Raw genomic sequence first — 17,153 nt, 5'->3', positions numbered from 1 at the left:
AGAAGAACAGGAGCTGAGCAAGCTCCTGGGCTCGGTGACCATCGCCAATGGCGGCGTCTTGCCCAACATCCACCAGACGCTGCTGCCAAAGAAGACCGGCGGGAAGGGCAAGGGCGACACCGGGTCTGGACAGTCAGTCCCCCGCTCACTTCATCAAAGAATAAGATCATACTCCCATCATTTCTGCGGCCTGCCTGGAGCTGGTTTCGTAGAGACCGTCTTCAATCCTCGCCTTCTTCTTCTTCTTCATCTAGGACTCTGTTCTTCAAAATTCCTTCATATTAGAGTCGTAAAGCACATCTCCTGCGCTTCCCTCGCGAGCATTGGCGAGAGAAACGCATCTGCGTAGGAGATTTATGCGTGTTTGAGCTCTCATGGATGGAGATGATATATAGTGTTCAAAGTCTCATGTTTGGACGCTTCTTCTCACCCCTTCCAGATGATCCTGCCTTTAAAGAAAGGGTCTGGTTAAGGAAGGAATCCATCGGTAATTATCACCCCCCATCATGAAAAATGGAAAAAAATCATGAAACTTGGAAATATTCAGAGAGAATTCCATGCTGTCAAAAATATGAGGAGTCACTTTTACCACATGACATGTTATTTTCCTTTAAGTGCTCATGGGTATATATTTCAAATCGGGTATATATCCTAACATTGGAGTGTACTTCTATTCCGATTGGGTTTGTGAGGTTCATAATAATCTAGACGAACACTCATTAATGCCACATTCCAAATCTAAATGAACCAAAAAGGATGTGCTTCAGGATGTCCTGTCTGATTTATGCGTTCTTCTTGTTCAACTTGAATTTGAAATCAAGTGTCATAGGCTTATGAAGATTTATGTGTTATATCAAATGGTGCAATTTATTGACCTGTGGCAATAGAAAAAATGTGATGAGATGGTTTCGTAATCAAAGGGTTGGAATGAATTTGCAGAGCATTACTCTATTTGTGAGGGCCAAATTTTGGTCTTCAAATTTGAGTGGACTCCATTTTCCATGTAATCATATTTCATAAAAGCACATCTGAGATAGAATATTTGCCAACAAATGCTGATGTGAGGAACCAAGCCTCAGCAGTTGTGGATTTGTCAGGCCGAAAGTGAATGCATTCCCCAAATGTCCTTAGCTTTGTTGGCGGTTCCTATGCACAATCATCAGCACGGAGTTTGGGGAAAGACGGAAGTTTGAGCTGCTCATCACGAGATTTCTGAGGTTTGAATCTTAATATATTAGCTAATTCTCCCCTTGACTGTGTTGTTCTCATGTTTGATTTGAATTTCGTACAAGAACATTCCATGTTGTTAGGTTAACAGAGACTGTGTTAAAGCTAATTCATCCTCTTAGTGTTTCTCTGTCTCTAGCTCTCTCGTGTGTGCATATGTATGTGTTGGGGGACCTCGTAAATGTCAAGGTCATATCAATTTCAATTGTGCTGAAAATGATGTTGGTGTGCTTATAGGCATTGGAAGCTAGACCATTAGAAAGACTCAGATGCATTGATTTAGTTGCTATAACGGTAGATATGAGTTTCACATAACAAGAATAGTATATGCCTAGAGAGCGAAAGCTTTCTTCATGTTCTGTTTGTGCGTGCTGCAGGGAAGGTAAGCTGAAAGAGCTGGGCTTTGCAGAGCTCTTGAACCGGCCAGCAAATGCCCAGCTAATTTATACTTGATTATCCCTTCTTCCAAATTGCGGTGAGGTGAATATATCTAAAGAAAAGCAATATGGTAAGATCCTCACGACAATGGAAACTCTTGGATTTAAATCACATAGTTGCTAGAATGTGTTAGCTCTAGGTTAATCGTGCATTGTGTTAATAGTTTCTGTTGTTATCCTTCACATGCTTTGAAAAGCATCCTCATACAGTCTTCCTCAGATATCATCAGTTGTTTTCTTCTTTCTGATGACAAAATTGTGAAATGTCTACTTGAGCAGAGAGCTTCTGGTTCATTCCCAAAGATGCACATTAAGAAATGTCTACTGAAAGTTCATTTGTTACCATAAAGGTGTCTACAAATTTGGCTGGTACAAGCGCTATTGTAGCAGTGGTCGACACACGAATTAGGGCTTATGTCATGTCCACCCGTGCCGTGGTCCTTCGATGGTCACGTGACCTCGCGGTGGCTTGCCAAGGGCTATGTATTCATTGTGTTAGTTTGCGAGAGCGGCACCAACTATCGATGAATCGAGGCTAGGGTCGCGAGATTGTTATCACGGGCTAATCCTCCTGCCCTCTCTTTGATTTCCTTTTTATTTATATATCCTTATTTTCAGACTTTTTTTTTAATTTTTCTTATAAAATTTTCGAAATACATGACTAACGCAATACCACAACAGCCGTAGTTCGCAAAACTAATGAAGACTCTCTATTTCGTAGAAGAATTGCCTAAGAACACGCTGGATAAGTTTTGAAATTCGAATCATGTCTTACAAATAATATAAAGTTGAAGGTTCTTCGAGGATGTCTAATGAAAAAAAAGAACACAGCAATTGAAACCGATGTCTGATATCATGAAGCACCGGTTTAGATTTAAAAAAGAAAAAAGAAACAATCAATGTCGATAGAAAAACAAGTTGGCAATTGGTTCCGATTTCGTAATCCGTCACATCGCAATCATGTTTACGATCCATATTGTTATTGTTTGCTCTGTTGTCACAAGACACACAGCAAATATTTACACAAATTTCGATTTTGCGAAAGAGGGGAGAGAGGGGGTGTCCTTGCGTGAGACAGAGGTGGTGGCCGGACGCAAAGGGTCCACAAATTAATGCTGAGATCGCAAACTCCGAGAAAACCCCGACAATTAATTTCCATAGATTTATGTTTTCCTGACAAAACACACACACCCACAACAACTTCAATCCCATCACCAATCATGATATGTATCTCTCTCTCCTCAGCTAAGATACACCTGTAAATACTAGAGATTTATACATGCACGCTCTTATTGTTTTCCTTTTCTTTAGTTCTTTGCATATATTATTTAAAAATTCAATCCAAAAACTTAAACTAACCAAGAGAGATCACGTGAATATATGAATAATACCTTCATCATGTGAAATTCGATTGATGGGAGGTGGACGAATGTATATGAAAGGAGTAGAATTAATTATAGTGTCATGTTAAACGGTTTAACAAAAAAAAATTAAAAATTTGTGTAAGGAGATTATATGAATATAAAAAAAATACATGATCCATTGTCAAGTGATCTGGCATGGTATTCTAGTATGTACTATGATCTTGTTTGCGTGGGATGATGATGATGATGCTTTGAGATGCGGGGAGGGGTGAGCAAGAATTGTGAGAACTGTTTCCTCCCTAAAAGGAACATAAGGAGCACGCCCAAAGATGTTTATGATTCTGGGGTTTGGTGATAAAGACCATTCAATATTCTCCACCCTAAGGGAATGAGCCTTTTTTGTGCATTTTTTAAAGCAATTTATCATTAGTCAAATGGGGATCTTGCTTTTGAGACGACAATTATACCTATCTTTACTATAACAAAACCTCTTCCTAGATCGGGGAAATCTCAACTACTCCCCTTAAGATTGAGGGCCAATCATTTCCAGTTTCTGCTAACAAAAGGAAAAAATGGGTGCGGTTTGATTTGTGCATAAGCCTTGCGGGAGGACCCTCAAGCCTTTGCTTTTTCTAGGGTTTGGTGCTCAGATGTGCATGTTAGTCGTCATCATCATCATTTGACATGAACAATCATTTCTATTTCCAGTTAGGGTGAAGTGACTTCGAGAGCCTTTGTTTTGCAACTACTCAAGAGCAATGTGCTCTTCTGCAACAAAAGAACTTAATGGCAATCATCTGTGACCACTCCACCAATTCCCATTTCCCATCATAATTCTTCCTGACTTAGTACATACTCCTCCTTCCCAGTGTCTCTCCCTTTTGCCCTTTTTTTTGGCCCCAAATCAAAAATCTTCCCTTGCGGTTTCAGTCATCCACCTCTCTATCAGAGCCCATGATTTTCTTCCTATGTTCTCCCATTGATTACTAAGTTGTTCATACTATTACTAGATACATTTATAGTGGTAAAAAAAATTGACACAAACACCAGTATTTTTTATAATATTTGTATCAAAATTGATTTTGTATAAGCGTACATATGAGATTATTGTAACTATCGAACTTACTCTATACGTCTTTGCAATTGATTACGTTCATGAATTTTATTTTTGTAACCATTGTACCTAGGATAAATCCTAAAGAGTTTATAGGTCACTCTCCCATGTGATATATCTGAACTCCAAAATATCCTTATGAACATAATATGCTCCATAAGTTAAAACTACTTAACAGAAAATTATAGGTAGAGATCTCAAACTTCTAGATTTCTCTTTTACCCATTTGTGAGCTTTTTCATTTTATCATGTTCCATTGGTCTTTGTACGAAGGAGAGCAAACGATTTACTTACTCAACTTTGCAGAAAATTTTGCAACCTTAAATAGAGTTGGATAGCTTGAGGTGGTAGATATAATTCAATCAAGTACCTCACCATAAATATATATAACACGGGATACCCATCGGGTCATTCTGATGCGTGTAAATTATCTCACGGGAAAATTCATCGCGTAAAAGAAAGCATCCTGGCAAACGAGGAGACGTGGTTACCAGAGGGGGCTCGTTCCTCATCTTGGGACAAATCAATAAATAAGGTGGGAAGATGGAGGAGTTTGCTTTTGGAATCACGCAATTGCAAGTGATTTGGACGTAAGGGTGGTCTTGTCGGCTCTGCGCTTTCTGTCCTTTGCCTTGGGGTCCTTTCCCTCGTTAAGAGAATCTAATGCAGAGGTCTCTTTTAGCACCTTCTCTCTTTTTCTCTCCCACATTTCATTGCACCTTTGTTTTTATAATGTTGTTCTCTTCTGAATTAAACTTTATGCCGAAAAATATTCAAGATCGAGGGAAGCGCAAAGACCAGTCCTTGGGAACATTCCCCCTCCACTTTTTCTAAGCCAGAAGAAACCAACTTATGACAGCATCCGCGAGATTCAAAGCGAGCGAGAAGCGCACACATTCAGAAAAAGAGAGAGAACATCCCTTTGCTTTCACACAATCCGCTGGGTATCTTGCTAGCTTTGCGCTCCCATCTCTCCTAATGAATGATTGAAGCTCCGATGACCCAAAAAGAAAAGGGGAAAAAAAAGGAAAGAAAGAGAAAAAGTAGGAAAAGCATGCGTATGAGTTGCTTTATTTGCATGGGTTGTTTCTTCTTTGGACATGACCAAACAAATTTAGAAAGAAAGAGTATTTCGTTTCGATAAATTAGAATGATAAGAAGAGAGTTAGTTTACATAACACGCACTGATTTAGTATCTCCCATGAATGAAAATCAAGTTTCACACCTAATTCTGGGAGCCGTTCTTAATTTTTCTCTTTAATTTATTTGTCATCCTCTATTTGCAAGGCTTTGCACTTTGAACCGCTGTATTTTGAAAATTTTTACACTCTGCACCTCGTAATAGTAAGATCCTTCTACTTTTTCTTTTTTTAAATCATAAAGGTCCTCATACTTTACACCTAAAGCAAATGCACGAACATGAAAAGTAGGGTGAAACCATAATAACCTTGATGGTATTATGTAAAGCAAAACAGTATTACTCATGCAAGTTTTGACTCTGATTTGGCTTTATTAGACTTCCCAAGCTTTGGACTCCATTCGTGGACATCATCTTTTTTTATTAATTTCTGTCGAGGACCTCACTTACTAATTTATTCGACACTCAACCTTGGGGACTGATGATTTTTTTTTTTATCCTCCCAAAAAAAATCCCTCCAAAATTCTCAAAAATAGTCAACCTATGTTCACAAACCACAAGCAATCCTTTAAATAAGCAAGCAACTTTGGTTAGCCTCAAAACTTCAACACGTGGGAGGGAATCGGAACTACTAAAACTGGCTAAGTAATACTGAGACATCTCAAGCCGTACAATGAACAAATCAAATAATGTCGCGACAAGTCAGTAATGAAAACGAAAGTCTCTTCAGTCTACATTAGGAATCCAGATCAACTGAAGAGAGAATAGACTTCTGTTCTGTGAGTGAAGCAATCATATTAATTCAAACAATATTTGGACTCCATTTCTTTTGTGAAAAATAAATAATTTGAAAAAATTTATTTCCCAAAAATTTATGTCTAAAATTTTTTGCAAACATTTCATTCTTCATTTTTGCAAGTGATACAAGCAATCAATTTTATACGAAAAACATATTATCCAAATCATTTATTTTTCCACGAAAAGATTTATCTCAAGAAAACAAACACTCATTATTGCATCACCAAACTACACTTTACTATTAAGATGCATAAGAATCCTCTTGAACTAGGAGTAAATTGATTCAATTTACCAATGGAGACGTGAAAATTTTCTATTGTTGTGCTTCCATAGTAAATTGTTCCATCACATCTCTATTTAATTGGGAATAATCCCAATGCATCAAAACTTTAGGTCATTGTTCAATTATGAAGTTTGGAGTGCTTGTTAGGAACTAAGTAAAAATTCGAGACCTTAGCTTTAAGGTTTTACTTTTCTATGTACTAACTTTCACGCGCGCATTATGTGCAATGACTGATTCGAAATGGATTGAGATGATTTTATGCTAGAAAATATGGAAATAAATTTCAAAGATGAGAATATGTGCTCCATAGAAGGTACGGAGATGTTGAATATTTATCCTTGATGATATATAATGCCCTCTCTTTACTCTCTTTTTTTTCAGTATCGAGATTAAGATGAGATGATCGCATTTTGGTCATCTAATAAGTAGTCACGAAATTTGAAAGCTGCCAGAGATTGTATTTTTCAGATCTAACAAAGAAGACCTTTTTATATTGGAAATGTTGCCTCCGTGATGGATTCCTAGAATGGCTTCGTTGGAGCTTCAACCTTAACATATCTTATCTGGCCCAATGGACAGTGTCCAGGCCGTGCAACGTGCTTCGAGGAGCAAAAGAAACCGGCACAATTCGCTTCCTCGAGAAAAAAAAAGATCTGCAGTCTTTTAAGTATGAAAGAAAGACTACGTTGAAACTTTTCAAATGGCTTTGAACTCCAAGGTCAAAGACTCAGTCAAGTTCCATGCTAAATCATGAATTCTAGCTGACTTTTCCTACTTTAGAATGCCTGCTGCTGGATTTTGTACGATTGTTTGCAAAGACCAAAGCGAAAATAATTTGCAAATTTAGGCGAAATGACAAATGCTACAGTCAATGGAATCCTTGCTCGAGACGAAGAGGTAAGTCCTTGTTCCCTTCGCGGGCCCATGGGTGTAGTTGAGAATTTGCAATGAGAAACTAGGACGTCAAATTGGACCCATCTCGGCCTGTTTAGACTATAGATATTACGCTCAGTGGTGTCTGAGAGATGGGCCCTTTGAGAGTTTCCAATGGACGCCAACTTGATCCTCCTTCTGTCATGAGAGGGTCAAGAGGATGGGCTAATCGAAATTCGAGAGCGGTATGCTTTCCCAACACACGAGCCCTTCCTCTCGGCTGTTAAAGACTACACGTTAGTCTCTCAATACCATTAATCTTCATATTAAGACTCTTTGGCCTCAGGGAAAATTTTGTGAGCCGGTTCATCTTATGGGATCAAGATTGTAATACTATCCTTCAAATATCACCATGCCTAGAGGAGAAAAGTTTAGAAGAACAGTTGAAAGAACGTATCAGAACTTTGGGAATTTTACAACTCTCCCTGACTTTTGCCTTCTATTCAAGTAGCATATCGCCTTATAAAGATGAGATTAGATTAATAGGGACAATTCATAAGACAGTATAACCGACAAAACATATTACACACTGGCAAGAAATATTACAGAGTTATCAAAGTAACAAAATCTGGAAAGATTTGTTATAAACTCAATAATACGACAAATCTTACGATTTAACTTATTAAGTAGTCACATGAATTATGAAAGATTTCCTCTCTATTTATAGGTTCATTGTATGGGTCGAGATTAGGTCTTCATTTGAGCTTAAATTTGGTCGTTACATGTCTTCAAGATGAGACTCTCTGAAATTCCATAGGTATTGGGAGAAATCCATTGGTTCTGATCGGCTCTGCCTGTACTCGTCTACTATGTGGTTGAGACATCTATGGCAGCATGATATGTGTGGGAATAATCCAATGGGCATTTTCTCTTGACAAGTATTGGGCCATGAAAATCTTAAAATAGTTTGATTCTCTTCGTATAGGATCCCTGAAGTTCTCAATATTCTTCATAAATTTCTTTGAAATTGCATCCAAAGGATTTGTATAGGACTATCAAAGTCTTTCACATAACCTTTGGAATAAGAATGAGGCTCTTTAAAGATCAAGTGACATGATTGCTAATTTAATCCTAAACTTTTTATTGGTGCTAATTTAGTCCCAAACCCCTTCATTTGGTGCCAGTTTAGTCCTTTCAACTAATTTTGATTAGATTGAGCGTTGGTTGGTTGACGTGACACGATTGGTATTAATGTGGACAACTTTTAATAATATTTTAATATTTTTTTGATTTTTTTAAAATTGTTTTTACTTTATTTTATTTTATTTTTTTTCTTCTCCTCTCCTTCCTCCTCGGCGGCCGACTAGAGATGACCTTTAGCGAGGTCAAGGTCAACCTCACCAATCTTTGGCGAGCCTCATCGGCCACTGGCGAGGCATGAGCCCTCGCCAGCCCAGCGCAAGGCTGCTCTCACAGCCTAGGCGGCCTCAAGCTAGCCTCATTAGAGGTTGGGCAAGGTCGATCTCATCGAAATTGGGGAAGTCGGGCCTCGTCCATGGCTAGCGAGGCTTGACCCTTGTTAAATCTGGCAAGGGTGAGCCTCGCCGCTTGGCGTGAGCAGCCTTGGCCTCTAGCAAGGGCTCAAGCCTTGCTAGTGATCGATGTGGTTGACCTTGAGCTCGCTAGGTGTTGCCTTTGGCCGGTCGTGGAGGTTTGGCGACCAGTTGGAGGAAGGGGAAGGAGAAGAAAAAAGAAAAGAAAAGGAAAAAGAAAAAATAAAATAAACCAAAAAATAAAAATAAAAAAATCTTAAAAATTATTAAAAGTCATCCATGTTAGTGTCGATTATGATATGTTAGCCGACTAGTGTCCAATTAGCAAAATCTAATTAAAATTAATCGGAAATAACTAAATTGACACCAAGTAAAAAGATTTAAGACTAAATTAATACTGAGTGAAAATGTTTAGAACTTTTTTGTCACTTTTCCCAATTTCAAGCAGCCAGATTCTCCATTTGAGACCAAACTTGGAATGTATTCTTGCACGAGAAAGGTTAGAAAGATGAGTTCTAATTCGATGAGGGTGGGGGGAGCTTACCATCTTGCAAAAAATAATTGAGTGGCTAATAGTTGATGACAAGCCTTATCTTTGTCTCTAGTTTACTCTGCTAGTTGTTAACATAGAATACTTGACAATTCGATTGTGAATCAAAAAGTTCAATCACTCCTTTACTGGATCAAATCATTGTGTCCTTGTTGGGGGTGGTTAAGCATGTTCTAGTGATTCATTCTTGAACGACTATCCAACAACGGGATTGATATCCTCAATTTTCTTGTGAATATGATACTTGTTCGAGCTCCCATTCAAAGATAAGTAGCTGTTAATACCTAATTTTGCTTATTTATTTATGGCTTAATTGCATAGAAAATTAGAGATTAATTTCTAATCCCTAGCAAAAATAATTTCCATTAAATTGCATCGTATATAGATGTTAGGATTATTTGCATTACTAGTATTGATTATTATTAATTTTAAAAAATAAAATAAAATAAAATAAAATTGGTTGATAAAAATAACATATATATATATATATATATTTTAAAGTAAAAGAGAGAAGAAGAAACGAAGTCGGGCCGGGTTGGCCCTTCTTCATTTTCTCCTTCTTTTCTTTTACCCCCGAGCATTTGGGTCCACCGTTTCCTTTCCCCAGCCCCGACCCCCTTTTCTTCTTCTTTTTATCTCCTTCTCTGCGCATTTTGGACGCAAGGCCCACGACAAAGGACAGGAGGACGATACAAGGACGGTACGAGAGGAAGGACGAGCGAGGAGAATGTTGCACGCACGACGCTTGGCTAGGATGATCGGCGAGGGTAGTTGGCGTCGTCCTGGGAGAGAGGGAGATGGACGGGGATGGAAAGAAAGGGAGAGAAAGAGCTCAGGGAGATGTTCTTCTTTGGCTGAGAAAATGGGGAGAGGGGGCCGAGGAAGAGAATCGAGAAAAAGGGGTAGAGAACGTGGTCGTTCTGGAACTCCAAGAAAGAAAAGCCGCGCCAGAGAGAGTGAGTTGGCTCACCGGGGGAGAGAGAGAAAGTGTGCAAGCAGAAAGAGAGCGAGCAGAGGGGGAAGACGCTCACTGAAGGAGCGACTGGCCGGAGAATGTACGCTCGAGGAATTGGTAGAGAGAGAAATCGTGAGCGGGAGCGATTGAGGGTGGGAAGGAGTTCTCCGGTCACTCGGCCATGCTCGAGTTCCGTTTGATGACCATCGGTTCGTTATCCTTGTCATTTCGACCTCGTTTTCTAGGTACTCGCATCTCCGGTAAGTGCCTTTTTGGTCCGAACCTCCCTTGCCCCGAGGATCTCAGCTCGGGGACAGCACGATGCGGTTCTTGAGTCTTTTGTGTTCGACTGAGTTGATTTCTCTGGTGGGCACGGGTCTAGACACGAGTCTGAGCCCTAGAATGGTCATTTGCTTCTCCTCAATGCGCTGCACGCTATTCGTTTGCAAAACGTCTAGTGAACTTCTGTTATTGTATGGGGAACATCACCTGAATCAAAACATTTTGATGATCATTTCTTTCTTCTTTTCTTAAATCGCAATATTCATCTTCGAGTCATGCATTTTGAGTTCATTTTTTTGTGGCTCGAGTACATGGCTGTATGCCCCCCATTTTTTTCTGTGTTTGGCTCCCTGTTTTTCATGTTCCGGTGTTGCCTTTGGGATGCTTGTTGGAAATTAAGTAGATGGAGTGTACGTACAGCTGGAACGTATAGGATAAATTGATACAATGACGGGCAATCAGAGGTGAAGTCCATTTGTTTGTGGCTTGAGATTTTGGTGTGTTGGTCTTAAATTGTGAGTCTCGAGGTTCATGAGTTAGCCAATAAAATTGAATGGGCTTTCAGTCCACTAACTGAAAACAATGGATACAGAAAGTTTAGTAAGTATTATGGAGGGTGAGAAAAGGAGCCAAAAGAAGGGAAGTTTTACGTTTTGGAAATTTTTTTATGAATGAGTTGAATGTGAAGAAAATGTGAGCGAGAAGCATAGAAAATTAGGGTATGGACTTGGGTTTAATTCATCCCTAGTTGAAACAGGCTTCAAGTATGGGTTTGGCATCACTTTAGTGGAAAAGCAGGCTGGTCGTGAGTCTTCTCAATTTGGGCTTGGTTTAAGTTAAGCAAACATGAGGCTTAACTTGGGAGTCTTCCTGTTAGGAAGGTTAGAATTGGAGAGGGTTTGAGGATGGACTCAATTGTGCCCTTTAGCCCATCTTGGCGAATCTTGGCGAAGCTGGAATACTATCTTTATTCGGACTGGGCTCAAGGACCCAGTTCGATTCACCATTTTTGGAATTATTAAAAATGAAAAAGCTAAAGAAGTATTTAAAAAAAAAAAAATTTAAAATTGTGGAAAATTTGGAAAGATAAAAAAAAAAAAAAAATTCATAAAATCCCTAAAATTCCTAGAAATTCCAAAAAAATTCTAAAAAAAATTAAAATTCCTAGAAAATTTTTAAATAGTTTTTTTTTGAAGTAATTTTCTTTTTAAAAAGTGAAAGCCTTTCAATCTAGAATTATGCTCAAAATTGAACAAGCTTTAAGGTTTTGCTTTAGAGTTTCAATTGTCCTTAAAGACAAATGCCCTTGATTACACATTTTTATAAAGATGATTGTCATTTACCTTTAGCTTGGTTAGGATTGGTGTTTATTTCATGTTAGTTCCTTGCTCTTAATGCTTTCCTTGGTTACTAATTATTATTTTAATGATTGCGTACCCGCATGATCACTTTGTATGTTAGCGAATAGGTTTAAAATTAATCTAGGCTAGTTGACAAAAATCTTTTTGAAATGAACAAGATTAGATATCGAAATGGTGCTAATTGATTAATTAGTGTAACTAAGTTTCCAACCATAGATTCCCTTATTACATAGGAAGTGAAGTACCGTCCCATCTTTACTTGGTTTCTAGCTAACCTTGATCGGTTAATGGCAACACCTTACGAGATATGGGCTTGGGAGAGCCCGCATATAAAATTAGGGTTGTAAGATGTGACATCCTAAATTTTCCACATTTAATAATAGTATTTGACATGATTTTTTCGTTACCATTATAGTTCTATTAATTGTAGAAAAGGATTGTTTTGCTCTAAATTTTATATTTTATGATATTCAAGTTTTAAACTTATTGAATTGAGATTTTCCTGATTTTGACATCTTTCATTGGTGATTCAAAATATTTTCAAACTCATGAGTGTTTAAAATTAGATGTTCAAAACGAAAATATTTTTAGACACAAGAATGTTTAAGAATAAAATGTTCCGAACAAAAATTGATTTCCTAAATCTCTACTTGCCTTCAACTTACAAGCTACTTCTCTTTTCTCTACAAATGATTTTAAACTTATGTCTTGGTTTGAGACATTGAACTTGGCTAACAATGAGATAATGCATTAATTCATGACAACCTTAGCCCATTAATTTACTTGGTCAAGAAGGCTTAACTCTCATACATTTTTTTTTTTTGCTTGGGCAAGAAGGCTTAATTCTCATCCATTCATCATGCTTGGCCGAAGAGTTTCCTTTCAAAATATCACATTCTAGTTTATCTTTTGAGGCCACTTGTACCCTATTTACTCACTTAGGGCCACTTGAAGCATATCTATTGTAACACAAAACCTCTCTACCTTTAGACTTTATGATTTTGACCCAAGGTCCTTATTACCTTTAATGAGGCCAAGAGGGCTCAAAATCATTATTACTTTTAAGTCTTGGTCTTCTAAGTTCATTCACCTTAGCCACATCATTTGAAAGGAACCACATGATCATGCCACTTGTGATTCTCTAACTCGAGCACATCTCTTGCACTTCCACCTAGCACGTTCTTTAATTTCAAGTCATCTCTTAACTCGTGTTACTTATTCTTACCTCCTTTGGCCTATAAATAGGTCTCCGTATGTCTTCAAGTTTCAAAAAGGAATTCCAACTTAGCAAACAAAGAAAGAGATAGCTTCCTCTTTTATTTTCCCATTTCAATCTTTCGTGTGAAAGGGAAGTTTCTATTTTTGTGTTATCAAAATTTCAAAATTCCATTTTTCTAGAGCTTATAAGGTGATTAAAGCTTTGATTTTACTCAAGCCTTCTATATGAGGTAATTGAAAAACCCGAGGTGCTAAATTGGGTTGATTCACTTAGTGCTTTTGACTTGGTTGGCGATTGGTTGTTAATTTGTTTTGGCTTTTGTTGTAATGTGTAGGTAACTTCTAATGATAGTATGTGAAATTTTGTGTTCATTTGACTTGGATTATTAAGCTCGTTCTGTGCTTATGAGTCATTTGATGGATTTCTTAGGAGTGCTTGATTATTTCTCTAAGATGTGATGACACTTTTTTAGTATGAACTCGGAAGCGATATTTTTGTAGTTTGACTAAGTTACCGAATTACTAATTAGATGTTGTTGATTAATCACATGATCAATTCTTTATGTTTTCAATGTTCACGGTATCGATTATTTGAGTTGTCAATGTTCACGATGTTGATCATATGAGTTGTCAATGTTACGTTGTTGATTATATGAGATAATCTAATGATGCCAAAGCCGGATCCCTTTGGAAGGTGTGTGGTTTAGGGACAAACTAGGCAGGGTTGAGCTGGTGGGCTTGTAACAACTTGGTCCGATGAACACGGGGAGTGGCCAATGAGGCGAGAGGACCCGAACAAGGAGTAGCTCCTAGCAGGCTTCTAGGATGGCAAAGGGCTAAAAATGAACCGAACTGTATACCGAAAAAAAGGGAGAGAACATTGGGTACGTCTCGAGAGTGTTCATGATGCCTCTTGAAGTTAAATAGATCATGGCCAATGACAAGTATGAAGTCACATGTGTAAGTGTTGGTGAGCTTCATGACTTGTATGAACTCAGCTATTTATGAGTTTCATGATCAATATAAACTCACTTGTGAATGATGATGAGATTCATGACAATGGAATGTATGTATAATAGTGGTGAAATGCATGACATGTATGAATTCACTTGTGGTGGGTGTGGTGGTGAGATGCATGACAAGTATGAACTTGCTATGTAGATCCATGTATATGATATTGAACTATTAGCTGATACCGGTGCATCTTATAATATGCCATCCGTTTGCTTTTGGGTGAATGAACATGTAATGTTGTTAATGGATCTTATTGACATATGATAGAAAAGAAAGAGAGCTTGTTCATGCATAGTTTTTTTTTTTGCATCGCCTTAAATTCATGTTGTTTTATTGGTGTCAAGTTGAGTATTAAGATGATCTCCAACTTTTTTGTTGATGTATGATGACGTACTTTGTAGTGCTTTTGCATGCTTAATTATAATTGTGAGTATAAATGGAAAAGACACGTATAGCATGTACACACTTGGGGTGTTACCTAGGCTCATCTTTTAGACAATATCTTTGAACCTACTTTTTTTCCTAACGAGAGATTGATTGTGACAATAGATTTGAAGCATCATGTAGTTTTGAGATGTAAAAGTACAATATTTATCGAATCATAATATAAGTACACACTATGAATTAATAATAAATATTAAAGCACAAAAAATGTAACTTCCTCTTTCTTGGTGTCTTTCCTAAATTTGTTTGGATCTTCAGATAAATGTCATCGACTTGAATCGGGAAAGGCAGCCAAGCTATTCATGCAGAATCTTCTTGAGAGCAAAATTAATATTTTTTATCTCCTCTATTTGCTAATCATTCAAGAGCATCTTCCAATTTCCTATAGAACGCCTCTGTTTCCACTCTCAATATAGCTAAAGCACACCATTTATTAATTAAAAAGTGTAAAATGTCTTCAATTAAAATAGGCAACCAAGTAGACCAGAAAAAGGCAAGCAATTGGGGTCTAAATAACCATCTAATTTGAAGCCGAAAAATGAAAATTCCAAAAATACACACATAACCCAATTCCATCTTCTTGCTAATGAAGTTTGAACCCGTTTGTTTCTTTTCAATTTAGTGTTGCAGCTTGTCTTCATCGGACATTTTCATTATTCACGGATTGAATGTTTTCAATTTGCTTATTTGACTAAAGAAAATCTTCCCAAATGCGCCCTAAGCAAAAGTGATTTTAGGGTTACACTATTTCCGACTCTTCTATGGCCCCATACGCAATCAATTCAGCACATTGACTAAATTACCCTTTAAAGAAATCCCATTTTAGTTAGGCTTTGTTCAGTTGAGAGCAAAGTCATTTAGTTAGGAAAAAACATAAGCTAAAGATACTTCTTATATGGCCATACAAGAAATATTACTAAAATAATCATAAATTTATTGCAATCATACCAATTCAATCATGATTTTTTTTTTTTTAATTTGATCAATTTAATTCTTAACCATTTCCCGTTTTGTCAATTGAGTCATTCGGTCAATTTTGATTGAAACCGCTAACATGGATGCCGGTCATTTTACATGGCATGGCCGATGCTAAAGTGGACTATTTCTTTAATTTTTAATTTTTTTAATTTTTTAATTTTCCTTTTTTCTTTCTCTTTGTGTAGGCTAGGATCAATCTAAATGGCAAGCGCCCTTTTGAAAGGTAAAATATGTGATACGATAACTTTTCATTTGTTTGTAACATTCATGTGTGATAAGTAACTTTTCTATGCATTAAAGTAATTTTGAATATGCTTAGTAATTTTTTTTTAATAAATATTGTATGGTCAATGAATTTTATTATGCTTGGATAAGTTGCATGTGTATTTTGAGTAAATTTGACTATTGAATTCTTCCACGTGTCACTCATCCAAAAAGGGATGTGGAAATTATATATATCTGACATTGATGGTGGACCTAATTTTGCGGCACGCTAATGTTGGGAATAGGCCATAAGTTGACTCGAGGGTTGGTTATGAGCCATTTAGCCCATTCAAGAATAGGTGACTACTCGGATAGAGTATTTAATCATGGACAGTTGATTTGACCATAAAGATTTGTCATGAGATGATCACACACCGTCACGGATTGATCATTGGATAATTATGGATCGATTTCACATGTTTGTGTACTGATCGTGGGTGATTTCGCACGGTCATTGTACCGGTCATGAACGGCCATGAATCGATTCAATGTAACCATGGGTCGAGACAGATCGATTGATTCCACATGATTATGTGACAACCGAGAATGAGACTTGAAGACCAAGTTGCTATCCAATTAATTTCTTCATTTAATGCTTAGTGTCCCTAATTGTTTAACCATTACTACCAAGTTAAGTCATATGCTTAGTGTCTCTAATTGTTTTCCCTAAGAATGAGACTTGAAGACGAAGTTGCTATCCAATTAATGTCTTCCTTTAATGCCTCTTGACTTGAGACAAATTGAAGCTAATAATGGTGTCTTGCAAGAAGCCTATGGACGCCACTTTTGGGAAGGAATAGGGAGACCACCTCATCAATTTAGGATCATCATTATAGGGTAAGTCACGGCCTAGTTGGTCGATTAGAAGCTTGACACATGGACTTTAGAACATTTTAGGATGATCTCATAGCCTTGCCACCTTATTCAGTAGACTTGCCACCTAAGTCCTTGTCATTAAAACCCTTAACAAGACAATTATTGAAGAGAGCTCTATAAATTGGGAGAGGACTCATTCTTATCCAAGGTTTAGACACACAAATGCCACTCTTCCTTTCCATCACTGACCACCCTCTCTCTTCCTCTCTGCTTTCTTGGGCGTCCTTCTTGCCACTGATTGTTGTCGCCGTTTGGGCGCCATTAGCCCACTGGTTTAAATAATTGTAAGTGAACTTACTAATATTTAGTTAGGGCATTGTGTTACGCTATTCTGAGTGTGCGGCGAGTCTTTGATTGAAATTGTTTGGAATGTTGCCCTTGCTTGATGAGGTACTAATTTTTAGCCGTCGACCATTGGATTTTG

This window comes from Eucalyptus grandis, chromosome 7 (assembly GCF_016545825.1).
Source record: "Eucalyptus grandis isolate ANBG69807.140 chromosome 7, ASM1654582v1, whole genome shotgun sequence".
NCBI classification, from domain to species: domain Eukaryota; kingdom Viridiplantae; phylum Streptophyta; class Magnoliopsida; order Myrtales; family Myrtaceae; genus Eucalyptus; species Eucalyptus grandis.
Note: the sequence above shows the minus strand (reverse complement) of the source record.